Consider the following 11,045-nt stretch of genomic DNA (forward strand, 5'->3'; position numbering starts at 1 on the left):
GTAGTTTAACCACAAGGTGGCAGTATATTGTTACGTGTAGAGCTTCTACTGAGTATTCCCTAAGAAGAAGCAGAGAGTTCTGTAAAAGGTAGCGTCTGTTGAATAAACTGTTAAGAGGATTTACTTGTGCAGTTACTGAGTACCCAAGGACACAACAGTGTAGTATCTTATTAACTCACTGTCATGCACTGTGCATCACATTTCTTCTCCCTCTTCATGTTTCGTCCATTTTCTCCACTGCTAAAGAAACTCTTATGCCTCTTAAAAGTCCTCGTCCGTACTCCTAACAAGTTTGGACCTTAAGACCTCTTTTAAGGGTTAAGATGCTTTCTGAATTACTTTTTTCTTTACGAGGATCTTTTCTTTAATTTTAAGAGGAAACACTCACATTTCTAAGAATTTTCTTAGAATTTTGTTACTAGGAGCAACTCTTAGCTCTAAGATTTTTTTATGAATACGGGCCCTGGATTTACTAAAGACATTTATTTTTGCGGCTGACATACAGTGGGTACGGAAAGTATTCAGACCCCCTTAAATTTTTCACTCTTTGTTATATTGCAGCCATTTGCTAAAATCATTTAGGTTAATTTTTTTCCTCATTAATGTACACACAGCACCCCATATTGACAGAAAAACACAGAATTGTTGACATTTTTGCAGATTTATTAAAAAAGAAAAACTGAAATATCACATGGTCCTAAGTATTCAGACCCTTTGCTGTGACACTCATATATTTAACTCAGGGGCTGTCCATTTCTTCTGATCAGCCTTGAGATGGTTCTACACCTTAAGTTGAGTCCAGCTGTGTTTGATTATACTGATTGGACTTGATTAGCAAAGCCACACACCTGTCTATAGGAGTTTCCATTTCAGATGCATGTGGCATTTATGGGAGCAGTGTTTTTTAAGTGTCACTCTGGGGTCTATTTTTGTAGACCGTAGTTTGCCAATTTCTCAGATAGAGGCTTCTGGTAAATGACAAACATCTGAAAAGTTACTACTTTACCACACCAGACAATGAAACCACTAATTCTTGTGGTTACGGATACCGTTGTGAATGCTCAGTATCAGTGCTGCCCAAGTTGCTGCAGCTCTCAAGTCGATTGGTTACTTTACATATTTTTTACTAACTACACAAATCTAGTGTAGATTGATGTGTACATTTGATCACAGGGCCACAACATAGCAAAATGTGAACACACAATGTGACACACAATGAGTGTAAAAGTTTTCTGTTAACTTCACTTTTTAACAAGATCATTTTACTCGATAATTTTTAAGCCAGCCATACTATATCTCTTTCATTTTCACAACCCCTCCTCTTTCTCTCACATTTTTTCTCACATTTTACTGTCACACCTTACTTTCAGAGTTACTTCTAACACATGAAACACCCTTGAAAATGTAGCCTCATGATATCATAAGCTGTGTTTATTATACAGCATTATGCTGCAAAAAGCATTAGTTCATCTAATTTATTTTTCACTATTACAGCTAGATGACAAAACTGCCAAAAATAGCATGTATGCTATCTTGTTTACATCCTTTTTAGAGGCTTAAATGTATTATAATGTATTTAGGTACAGTATGGTAAAAAAAAGAGTGATAAATGTGCTAAAAAGACATTTAGAAATGTCTTTGGTCATGTCAAGCAAACTTTGGCCTGTGTTTGTATTATGGATACTTCCTAACACTGTGCACAGATGTCAGTGGATATGCTTAGAAAGGACATCGACTCAAACAAAAAACAACAGTACTGTTGATTAAGTCAACAACACATTGAAATATATTTCCAGTTGACAAAAATTGACATGACCTACGACCTTAAGTCTGTACAATTAACTGAACAGACTGCATAGCTTTCTTTTCACAGTTCATCTGCTCACTTCATTTCAGTTCACTGCTCACTACTCCCTAAACAGGGGATATCTGTTGAAGTTCATTTGACTTGACAAAATGGGTTCATTTTGAATCTGAACACCTTGCAAAGTCATCAAACATGAACAAAAGTTGAGTATATTGTATGTTTACATAATACATTGTGTGTATTTACATAAATATTAATTTATTATAATTTAATTAACAAAGTCATATATAAAAGACTTAAACTGAATAATAAATGTCTGTATTGATTTTTAACATGACATTTAATTTATTTAGTCTGCATAAGAAGTCTATTTAACCTGTAAACATGACGGTTGCAACTTGACTGTTGCAAACAATCACAGTTAAATGCAATAAAAATTCCAGAACCTCAGCTTCTTTTTCACTGCACTTATTTTAGTATAGCTTTTTGCAGTATTGACGTGATGTGCAATGACTGGAGAGTAAATTTCCCTCTCCACTCCTTCAGATTGGACTCTAATTAAATAGGGTTGAATACCATGTTAAGTCCACTATGTAGGACACTTTCGGTTGATTGGAATGCACCCTATGTCTACGTGCCTTGTTTCCAGTGGCACCAAATTAAATGCTGTCTTACCCTAAATAAGGTCCATATCTCACAGGTCATAGTTTTTATTTTATTTTATTATTATTATTTAAAGGGGCCATGAACTGAGAAACCAAAATTCCCTTGATCTTTTGACATATAAGTATGTTTATCACTGTATGATAAAATCATTCTGTAAGTTTCAAAACTCAAATCTTTCTCGTTAGTCTAAAAACAGCTTATATTGAAGTCAATCAGCCGAAACGACAGCTTGTGGAATGTGCCACTCTATGATGTAAAAGTGTGGCTAAACCCCGCCTCCGCAGAAGAAGATCAATGTCTGCTTCTACATCACTGCCTGTTTAGCCCCGCCCCCCAATTTACGCATGCAGTGTTTACGAGAGATGCGAACGGGTCTACGCAAAAAGATGCCTCTGGAGACAACGAGAAGCAGTGCCAAGTTGTGGAAAAACAGTCTTTGCATTGCCTTCCTTCTGATCCAAACGTTAGGAAAGGGTGGATGAACTTTATTTTGAATGAAGTTCCAGGCTGTCAGTAAGAACTTGGTCCTTTGATTCGTTTACAAACAAGGCACAATTTGATGTGAGATTTTCAGAAAGATTGAAACTAAAAGACGATGCTGTGCCGAATATATTGGAACTGACAGTAATGTTGCAACACACAAGTGTGAGTAACTTTTTTTTAATTACGTGATCACTATTGCTTTGTCTGTTAAACAGATCGTTCAATATGAGTATTTATGTGTTTTTAACCTAAATCACATCTATGAAGGACATTGGCTGTCAAACATACACAACTGTTAGCCAATCTTAGCAGTGGGAATTTACTTCCAAATCTACAATCCGCCACACCTATATTCAAACAGTGCGTTCTGATGAGGGGGGGTTAAAAACAGGGCAGAAAATAGCCTATTTAGGCCTACTTCTAAATTATTATGTTTTTTGATGTAAAAAAAACTTGATTAACATTATAAGTGGACCTCAGAGAACAGTACAAAAAAACCCAGAAAAAAATAAACAGAGGCAGTTCATGACCCCTTTAACCATTTCAGATTATGAACCCCTGATAGATCTGAGACAAAGGACATTACCTCAAAGATTATTACAGCACATACTGACATTACAACATGCTCTGGTCTGATACATAGAGAAATTAAGAGACACTAGGTGCACTACATGCACCCAAATAGTCCATCGGACTGATGGCTTAATCTGACAGACAAGCTTTCATGTAAACACCTCAATTTATCGGTCTGTGTTCAATCTGAATGCATTACAGCTGACAGTAATGTTGCAACACACAAGTGTGAGTAACTTTTTTTTAATTACGTGATCACTATTGCTTTGTCTGTTAAACAGATCGTTCAATATGAGTATTTATGTGTTTTTAACCTAAATCACAGCAGTGTCCATCTATGAAGGACATTGGCTGTCAAACATACACAACTGTTAGCCAATCTTAGCAGTGGGAATTTACTTCCAAATCTACAATCCGCCACACCTATATTCAAACAGTGCGTTCTGATGAGGGGGGGTTAAAAACAGGGCAGAAAATAGCCTATTTAGGCCTACTTCTAAATTATTATGTTTTTTGATGTAAAAAAAACTTGATTAACATTATAAGTGGACCTCAGAGAACAGTACAAAAAAACCCAGAAAAAAATAAACAGAGGCAGTTCATGACCCCTTTAACCATTTCAGATTATGAACCCCTGATAGATCTGAGACAAAGGACATTACCTCAAAGATTATTACAGCACATACTGACATTACAACATGCTCTGGTCTGATACATAGAGAAATTAAGAGACACTAGGTGCACTACATGCACCCAAATAGTCCATCGGACTGATGGCTTAATCTGACAGACAAGCTTTCATGTAAACACCTCAATTTATCGGTCTGTGTTCAATCTGAATGCATTACAGCCCCTTCTAGTGGCTGATGTGAGAAGAGAATATGATAATAATCACGTTTTGCATGTGAAATCTACATGTAAATGTACTGTGACAAATATAGATAAAAGCATATTTCCCTCAAATATCCAAAGTTCTGGCATGAAACTCTAGATCAGGGGTCGGCAAGTAAGTTTGGCATCGGGCCAAAACAAATTCGCCACTTGGCAGGCCAAAATATACTCAAACTTAATTTATAAAAAATGCAACTAGAATTGCCTGTGACAGACTGTTACTTTTGTAACTGGTAGTGAGCTGTTACTCTGTGTTAAATCATGTGGACAGTCATTAACAAAAAGTCAAATTTGTGTGGCGGTGTCCGGGTTTTACATTGGATAAATTAATAAAGCAAAGTAGTGACATGTAACTTGGCACGTATCTTCATTCACCAACTTGAAACACAGACCGCCTTGCTAAAACACACATATGTGGGAGATGTGGAATGGATAAAAATAACAAAAAAAATAAAAGAGGACTTGAATAAGCCCATTATGGCATGTTTGATGTTTGGCATGTCTTATTTCCTCTTTCCATATTGTGAATAATAAATTTGCATCATTTTATTTTGCTTGTTACACAATGGAGCCTAAATTATTGTAATAATTATTTGACGTAGCCTACTTTTACACTCAGAATTATTCTTTGGCATCCCCACGTACTAAACTGCATTTTTTTTAAAGGGGTCATATGATGTTGCTAAAAAGAACATTATTTTGTGTATTTGGTGTATTGCAATGTGTTTATGCGGTTTTAGGTTAAAGACACATTATTTTCCACATAATGTACATTGTTGTTTCGCCTCTATGCCCCGCCTTTCTGAAACGCGTCGATTTTTACAAAGCTCATCGTTCTGAAAAGCCAGGTGTGCTTTGATTGGCCAGCTATCAAGTGCGTTGTGATTGGCTTAATACCTCAAGCGTGTAAAGTTGATGTATTTGATGTAAGTTACGCCTTCTTTCTTTGCGTGAACATTTGGGCGGTGTTATGTAAATCTTCCCACATATAGACATGTTGATGTATTTCCTCAGCGACCAGCACGGATCAGCTCCAGGCATTCCTCTTTTGGAAGGCTAAACAAAGTAGTTTCGCTTTCACAACGAAACACACAGCGCCTTCACGACATGGCAGCGGCGGCAACAACAATACTACAGCAAGAATAAAAGTTACGCCTTCTTTCTTTGCGTGAACATTTGGGCGGCGTTATGCAAATCTTTCCACATCGTGACGTAGACTAATGTTCTTTTTAGCAACATCATATGACCCCTTTAACTCTATTCATGTAGCCTACTCATGTTTACTCATTTCAGGAGTAAGTTATAAGCATGCACCCCCAGCTGTTCTGCATCCATGATCAAGACATTTTTGCTGATTGTCTTGTCAATCTTTTTGATCAAAAAGAAGCTGAATTTGCTTTGTTATTGTTCACGTATTGGTGCTGAGGCCCCGCGTTATAAGCAAACGTTTCAATGGTTCACTGTTAGTTTTTTCATACCACACATTTCATGACAGCTATTTTAGAGGTGTGTCTAGCGATCCACAGACTCTTTTGAATGTCTTTCAGAACTTTTCAAATGAAAAGCTCTCAATTCATCTCCGCCAGCCGCTCCTTCGTCGAATCCGCTGGCCACGCCGTTCTCAAGCCCGCCGGCCGTTCCTCACTCAAGACCGCCGGCCTCCGCTCACTCTAGCCCGCTGTGTGAGACGCTGTGTGTTTCGTTGTGAAAGCGAAACTACTTTGTTTGGCCTTCCAAAAGAGGACACGACTAGGATTCAGTGGTTAAGTTGTATTTACAACACTGTTCCAGAACAGTACAACCCAAATATTCAGATGTGTTCAGCGCATTTTATGGAGGACTGTTTCCCGATCCTGGGAGAGTAGACTACAATGCCGACTTTTCAGACTCACAGACTGTAAGTACATTTTCACATTTTTAAAGTATTTGCCACTGATGATTCAAATGTGAGTTTTGAGCAGTGCGTTTGTTGTTTGTCATATCTCCGATCACAAATGCAGACAGGGTTTTATGTTTAGACGGCGCAATGCAACGTGTAAAAAGACAGTATAAGTCATTATAATCCATAATTATGTCCCCACTGGATGCAACAAATGCCTCGTTTATAATGGATTTTAATGTTTTTGTCTCGTCGCTCCGACCGGGACACGGCATCACGGTATGGTAAGGGGCGTAACATTTCTGTCACACGCTTGAGGTAACGCACTGGATAGCTGGCCAATCACAGCACACCTCGCTTTTCAGACCGATGATCTAGTATTTATTTGTGGATGTATTGGCAGTAGCAAGTCTAGGTACTTGCTCTGCCGTAGCAGCATAGCAGATCTATTCCGCCAACTCATTATTTTTATTAGAATACAATTTTTAATTAATTTGAAAACACATCGCATTTTCACAATTTTAAACAAAGTTTTATGTTGACAGTTTCATGTAATGATAACCTGATAAAAAAGTTCAGTCTAGGCCCAAAGTCTGAGTCAAAGCTGTCATCGTTTTGAAGCCACACATGTAGTTTTTTTTCACATAACAAGTGTCGTCATTCCATTTGCCAACATCTGAAAAAGTAGAAAAAGTTCAAACCAACATAGAATGAATAATCATCAGAGGCGGACAGTAACTAAGTACATTTACTTGAGTATTGTACTTAAGTACACTTTTTGAGTATCTGCACTTTACTTGAGTATTATTTTTTCTGGGAACTTATGACTTTAACTTCACTACATTTGAAAGACAAATATTGTACTTTTCACTCCACTACTTCTATCAAGGTCCTCGAAGTAGAAATGATAATCATTATAGATTATAAATTATATTTTATACTAATCATGCAATGATTTTACCAGTAAATAGAATTAATGGTTAATTGGTAAAATGGTAAGAGGAAACCCTTACGATTCCAGTTCATTTCCACAGTCTTCTTTGTAGCTGAAGATGCAACAACCCATGCAAACAGACAGACGATGAATGTGACATGCATTTGCGGAAAGCTGTGCAAGAATCATCGGGGCCTAAAAATCCATCAGGCTAGAATGAAATGTTTGGAGCGGGAGAGTGAGGTGCAACGCACAGGTCTTGAACCTGGTGAGACGCAGGAGGAGCCCGGCCAGGAGGCAACCCACAGAGCCCAGTCCCTCCACGCACCAGAGCCTCCAAATCCCAGCAGAGTAGTTCAGCAGCGGATCAAATGGCCCCCAGCCAGCAAACGGAGTGAGTGGCTGCAGTTTGATAAGGATGTGTCCAACATCATCCAAGCCACAGCCAAAGGAGATGCTGACAGTCGACTCCAAACGATGACTACCATCATCTTCAGCTATGCCTTGGAAAGATTCGGCTGGGTAGAGAAAGGAAAAACCAAGCCTACCTTTTACACCATGAACCGTAGGGCTACAAAGATACATCATCTGCGTCAGGAGCTTCGCACCCTCAAGAAACAGTACAAGAAAGCTACTACATCACCTGGGCAAGGATGAGTTCTAAGCCCTCCAAGTCAAGGTCCATGATGCTGAAGAAGGGGAAAGTGGTTGACAAGTTCCGTTTTTCGATCTCAGGAACTGTCATCCCAACCATCGCGGAGCAACCTGTCAAGAGTTTGGGGAAGCGCATTCATGAGATGTTTCTTGTATAGTAGCTGAAGATGTGGTTGGGCTCACCAGGTGTCCAAATTTGATAGTTCCAGGAGGAACCATCAGTCCAGATGAATCTACCAGACTGAGAGAGTGAGACACATTTTAAGGAAAATGTTTTTGAAAAATAAAAAAATGTCCGTCTCATTTACCTGAAAAAAACTCAAAGCCTCCGATCCAGATGCGTAGGTTGTGTTGGTTTAACTTGATCACAATGCAGAGCAGATCACTAGTAGCTTGAGTTATGCACTGACACCAGGTGTCCACCAGGGGCTTTGTTTCTGCAGCTGAACTGTGCGTCAAGAGCAATAATGTCAATACAACTGAAAATGTGGAAAAAATAATTTGGAGAATGTGAACATGTCATTTTGTCCCAATGAAACTTACCTCAGCTGCAGTGAAGTTGAAAGGGCTGCTGAAATATTTTACACAGCGTGACCCCACTTTGTACCAGTCCTCACAGCCAGTCATTGGACATGCTTTAGGCAGAACACAGCCTGATGATAGACTTGTATGTCTATCTAAATGACAATATTATGCCCCACATTTATCATGCACTTTTGCAGGTTTTGCAGGCACCTTGCAGGTTCCAAAAGTGTGTTTTCACATGGTGTTATAGAAGAATTTTGGGTTCCCCACAGAATCTTTCAGTGAACAGTTCTTTTTCTTTACTAATGAAAAATATTTAATAATTTGAAGAACATTTTATGCAATGGAAGGTTTATAAGCATGATGTTCTATATGGAAACATCAATGCAAATAAAAATAAAAACTTTTTAGTTAGTGTTGCAGTTAAAAAGCTGTTTATTGCATGACATATTTTAGTAAATGAAATAAACGTTCAACATCACCTCTCTATTGTTAAGAAGCTACCACGTCCAAAGAGGAGAGTCACCAATAAAAAGCTGAAAGACTCCATTCCTGCTACACTTTAAAGGAGAAAACTTTATCAGTGGAAGCTTACAATTATTTTTATCAAATTTAATTTTTTATTTATAATATTATAATTTATAATAATACATATAATAATAGATGGTTACCCAAGCTTTTCTAGCTGCAATAATGACAAAATATCTTATGGTTTCTGGATACAAGAAATGTTTTTGTTGGAGAAGAGGACTTACCGCTGCAATCCTTCCACTCTTGTCTTCTCTGTTCCCTCATAACATTTAGTTTGTCTTAAGTCTGTCGCTGCATTCTTTTTCACAACTCCTCCCTTTCTATAACCAGGGTTATTATAGTTAACAAGAACAAAAACTAAAACCATTAAAAAAAATTTTTTTTTTTAAATAAATAAATTATTATAACTGAAATAAAATATAAAACTAAAAATATAAAACTAAAATAAAAAAATATAAAGTTCTCATATTCATTTAGTGTAACTTGTACTTAAATAACCTAACACCTTAATTACAATTTAAAAGAAAACAGAAAATATAAAAATAAAAACTAACCCAAAATATTAATGAATATATAATAGTATCTCAATGATACTAAAATAATAGTCTCTCTAATTCAGCCTTTAGTGTGTTTAATGGAGATCGATGTGGAAGCTCATGCATGGCATCCATTTTCATTGTATTGCAAATACAAAAAAGTATATAATACAAATTGGATTGACTAAATTTAGACACGTGAATGGATTATTTTGGTGCTGTTAGACAAATACTTTTAATCTGTTGTAATTGTTCAACATAATTAAGAAAGCTTGTTCCTTTACCACACTAGACCGTTATACCACTGTCCCATGTAGTTACAGACACAGTTGCTGATCTCTTCAAATTTGAACTGCTACTTTTCACATTGCAAACTACAGATAATGGAAAGCACAAGCCGAATGCCTGCACTGTTTGTCTGATTCAAAACTTTGATATTTTCAAGAAAGACTGAAAATGACTCTAGAGATTATTATCTTCTCTTTCAGCTTAGTAAATGTATATTTCTCCTTATGTAAAATACCGGTACGCTCACTTTTTCTTACTGCATTTGCACTGTGATACTTATTCAGCAGTCTTCACACTGTAAACCAAATGATTTTAGTAATGCTAACCTTCTAATGTAAACCATGCACTTTTTACTCTTAAATTGAATTTTCAGTCAATGATAGAGATATGTTGTCAGTCTTGTTTCTCTGTCATAAATCACGAATTAAGATGAGAACATTTTATTTATATTACAAATGACAAGTAGATGTAAATTTTTTATTGCCCTGAGCCTCCCCCCATAACCTGTATCAAAGTTTACAAGCAAATTAATGGTATTAGTGGTAGTATAAAGAACGTATTAACAACATGTAATAGCTCAGAAAAAAATTTATCATGCAATGTTACCTTGGCCATAAAGGTGTGATTGACATTTTTTTAACAATTAGTTGAACAATAAACAATATCACAAGATAAAAAAACAACACATACAGCTGCATAGCAACATTTGGGTGTATACTATAAAATCACATGAATTATTAAATATTATTAACTAATCACTAGTTATGGCCATGCAAACACTATGAGCATACAAATCAGAATTTGAGTATTTACTTACTAGTTAATACTTTTTACAAAATATGGATCAGTCAGGCAAATAATTCATTTTGGCTGATTGATTTTGAGATTGGGGCCACGGATTCAGTTAAAGGGGTCATATGATGCTTTTTTAAAGATCATTATTTGGTGTATTTGGTGTAACAGAATATGTTGACATGCTTTAATGTTCAAAAAGCAAATTATTTTTCAAATACTGTACATTATTGTAGGTCCTCTATGCCCCGCCTCTCTCAAACGCTTCGTTTTCTACAAAGTCCCTCCTTCCGACAAGCACAGTCTGCTCTGATTGTTGTCATAGCAAAGTCAGAATTACCTCCTCTCCTAGGTTCACGAAACAGCTTTAGAAATTGATAGCTTATGGAAGCTAAATATTTATTTATGATGTTGGCATATTTGTCAAGACATGTTTGTCAAGTGCAATTAATGATGAACTATGATCCCCCCCCCCCCCCCCATTCC

At 36.8% G+C, this 11,045-nt stretch overlaps 1 protein-coding gene and 1 pseudogene across 1 annotated transcript in view; both read right to left on the reverse strand.

Moving 5' to 3' along the window:
* Window positions 1–6,874: 6,874 nt before the first annotated feature.
* On the reverse strand, window positions 6,875–9,207 carry LOC107552219 (galactose-specific lectin nattectin-like; annotated as a pseudogene).
* Window positions 9,208–10,927: 1,720 nt separating this feature from the next.
* Window positions 10,928–11,045, reverse strand: part of p2rx3b (purinergic receptor P2X, ligand-gated ion channel, 3b) — a 14,094-nt gene continuing 13,976 nt past the window's right edge. Inside the window, exon 12 of the mRNA XM_016233040.1 lies at window positions 10,928–11,045. This exon is cut by the window's right edge and continues 154 nt beyond it. The gene's annotated coding sequence lies outside the window, so the exon portion shown is untranslated.

Source organism: Sinocyclocheilus grahami, unplaced genomic scaffold (assembly GCF_001515645.1).
Source record: "Sinocyclocheilus grahami isolate Dianchi unplaced genomic scaffold, SAMN03320097.WGS_v1.1 scaffold17.1, whole genome shotgun sequence".
Classification (NCBI taxonomy): Eukaryota; Metazoa; Chordata; class Actinopteri; order Cypriniformes; family Cyprinidae; genus Sinocyclocheilus; species Sinocyclocheilus grahami.